We start from the raw sequence: 3680 nt of genomic DNA, 5'->3' as shown, positions 1-3680 counted from the left end.
AAAATATCAAACGTTAGCCACTTACTACTTGGGCTGAATTTACGGTTGCCACTGTATTTTCAGGCATCAATACAGAAAGCCTAAGTATCTGCGTTGCCCCGTCCTTCCTTCTCAGCAAGATGGCTGTCGTTTCTACGTCGCGGACGTGTTCAAGGCCGTCAGCCACACCCTTGTTAAGCGAAGCGTAATTTACGGAATATCGGATAGGATGTTCACTGGGGTCGCGAATCAATAATTGCTTGTTTATTATAAACAAATAACAATTTATTATTACTGGTTGTACAGCAATCTCTACTCGCGGACGTATTCGCTCGATCGCGTGGAATTACGTCGAGACTTCTCGAACCGCCGCTATTTTCGTATGCACGGATCTTAATGATCAATATAAGCGCAATAGGATTTCCCGTATCACGCACTCACTGTCTCTATAATTGTATAAATCACGCTACTGACGCTAGCGGATAACGGGATAAGACTTCCGGATTCGATTATTAAGCGTAACCGCGTGAACGTGTTAACGCACCGAAAGCTCGCGAAAGACTGTCCTGGAGGAACGGGTCGAGTTCTCCCACCTTAGACTCACGCATGCGCTGAGTCTACATTTTAGGCGCGCAGCCATCGCACTGGCTGTTTGTACCTCGGGGTGTAGATGGTACGATTCCATCTGCACTTCGCGCACCGAGTCGTTGTTGGGACTCGGCACCTAATCGAGAGATGCTACATTAAAGTGCAACGGCGTGAATTGGCTTTCGCGCTCGCGTGAACCAACCACGTCGCTGCACGGCGAACTTCGCGCAAGCGAACGAAAAGTCACTCGATTTGCACCGAGTGACTCTCAACGTCACAACAGACGAATCCTATGAAACCAGGTAAGTATACAGGTAAATCTACCCATTTTTAATTCTCCTCTTTCTTTCAGATACCCGGGATCGCTATGGAATCGTCACATCTAATCACCGGTGTCGGTGTAATAAAGGTAAGTATTAAAAGTAAGTATAACGCGACTTAAAACTATCGCATGTGTAATTATATAATAATATGTTCTTAAATCGACAGGGAATAATGTAATAGTATCAAAATCATAATAATGTAACGGCCTGACTTCAATATCGAACGCGGACTGGTTTGCCGGATCGGGAGTTCGATGAAAGGCCCAGAGACAATAATCAGTTTGTACTACACACGGGTTATTTATTTTACTTGACTCGGGAGTCGGTATTACACACACGATGTAGATCGCAACGCGGTATATGACAACGGCCGGGAGTGCATGTGCACTCGGCGTTCGACTCGGGATTCGGTACGACGCACAGTATAACGCAACGCGGTATGTTGCAACGCTCGGCAGTGCATGTGCACTCGGTACGCGCGGGGATAAGACGGGACGCGGCTTTACAGATTATAACGAAACGCGGTATATTACAACGGTCGGGGTGCATATGCACGGACGGGATGCGGCTTTACAAAGTGTGGCGGAACGCGGTATATTACAACGGTCGGGGTGCATATGCAAGAACGGGACGCGGCTTCACAAAGCGTAGCGGAACGTGGTATATTACAACGGTCGGGGTGCATATGCAAGAACGGGACGCGGCTTTACAAAGCGTAGCGGAACGTGGTATATTACAACGGCCGGGTGTGCATGTGCACTCGGTGCTACGCGAAGTACGACGGGACGCGGTCTTACCGCTAATAATGAGACGCGGTATATTACGACGCTCGGCAGTGCAGGTGCACTCGGTGCTACGCGACGTAATCCGGAGCGCGATAGGAGTGTGGGGTCCCGGGGTCACGGCAGCGAGAACCCTCGCTACGAGGCTGAGCACGCTCGCCCTCGTCGGGCCGTGGCCGTCGGGCGTAAGTGGGCTGGAGTTCGGGGACACTTGAGAACTCTCATTCGAGGCCCACACTCTGGACCTCGTTTGGCGTGTCGCCCTAGGAGCTGGCGGGTAGGCTTCGTCAGGAACAGCGGGATGCCGTGGTGTAGACGAAGTGCCGTCTCGCCGCGCGTGCCGGCTTATATACCGCGCGGCGCGGCGCGTTCGGCAGGAGGGAGGCTGATCGTCAGGCGTGTCGCGCGGTGGTGGGAGCGGCGCAATCCCGCGCGTTCGTCTTCGGCTCCCGTCGGCGCTCGTCGGCGCCGTGCGGGAAGGCACCGGTGCGGCGGGTTTCCCGCGCACACGGTGCGTTTCGGAGATTTAAAAATGTGGGCGCACCGCGCCCTGTCCTCGCCCGACGGAGGATCGGTCGGGCGGCATCCGGCGGGTGGTGGCCGGGAGCGATGCCTTGGCGTAAGGGGCGCATCGTTACAATAAAATAGTTAAATTGGCTGAAAGCCGTCTAAAGGTGTAGAAAGTTCACAAAAGTGTAACAAGGTGTAACTGAATATAATCAAAATCAATGTTGAATGTAATGTCAAATAAATCTTTGCCTGGAATGACTCCATTTGGCTGTTCTCTATGCTGCAAAACGTAATTGTTCATGAAAAACTGAAAACCTATTAAATTTAATAATATTTGCACCTAAAGTGCTAAAAGGTGTATCAAAAGTGTAACGCCGTCGCTGGCTCGTCTCGCACGCTTATTCTAAGACGTCGAGTGTAGAAAGTGTAGAAAGTGTTGCACTTTTCGGTGACTTCGTCTCGCATGCATGTTTTCAACAAGTGGGTGTAGAAAGTGTAAAAAGTGTTGCACCTTTCGGTGACTTCGTCTCGCACGCTGAAATCTAACATGTGAGTGTAGAAAGTGTTGTAAGTGTAACAAAAGTGTAGAGCCGTCGCTGGCTCGTCTCGCATGCTGAATCTAACGATACAGGTGTAGATGGTGTAACGAGGTGTAATGAAAGTGTAGACGCTTGAAACGCGTCAATATATGTGAACCTTCGGGAAATGCTCGGAAATTTGTCCCGCTCGTTATCAATGTAAAGATATCAATGAATTTAAGTAAGAAATATGAAATCTGTCGAATTATCGACGCTGGCTGAAATTATCGCAATTATATAAAACTTAGTCTAGGATAAACGTTAAATGAATCGTGTTACTTGACCGTCACTCGCGGATCGGTCGCGGATCTACTCCGATGTTTAAAATCAATACGTATAGTGTAAATAGTGTAAAGAGTGTAATGATTATTTCTGGATCAGGGAAATTTATTATTAAAGGGAAAAATATGATGAATGAAACAGTTAAGTATTCTTTGAAATTCATGATGTGATAATTAAGGTAGATAATAAGGTTCTGATTGTAGGGGAGACCGGGGCTAGACCGCTAACGGGGTAAATCCGCTAAATCAAATATCTCGGAACCTGTATATTGTGCGAACTCGCTATTAACATTGTAAACGCTGCTTATGGTACCCATGTGACCAACGGAGTTTCGGCAGGTTACCTGCCGTGTTATGATTTTTACGAGGGCAAACGTGTTTTCGGAAGGTGAAAGTGAAATTTTCTGCGCGTGGAAATATTGTAATATCTGCAATAATATTTGCTCTCCAAATCTCGAGGTACGTGATTATAAAGAGTAATGCATGCTGAACACGAATCCAGTGTAGTTTTTTCATTATCGTTAATGTCTAATATTTCGTGGGCGATCAAACCTGAAACTTATGTTTGGGGCTTATCCACTAGTAAGCACCCGGGGCTGGTTCGCTAGTCTCGTCACTGCGGCGCGCCGGGCGCACGAC

The sequence above is a fragment of the Temnothorax nylanderi genome, unplaced genomic scaffold, assembly GCF_030848795.1.
Source record: "Temnothorax nylanderi isolate EJ_2023f unplaced genomic scaffold, tnyl_v1.0 TNYL_tig0393_pilon, whole genome shotgun sequence".
NCBI lineage: Eukaryota > Metazoa > Arthropoda > Insecta > Hymenoptera > Formicidae > Temnothorax > Temnothorax nylanderi.
This window is presented reverse-complemented; position numbering follows the sequence as displayed.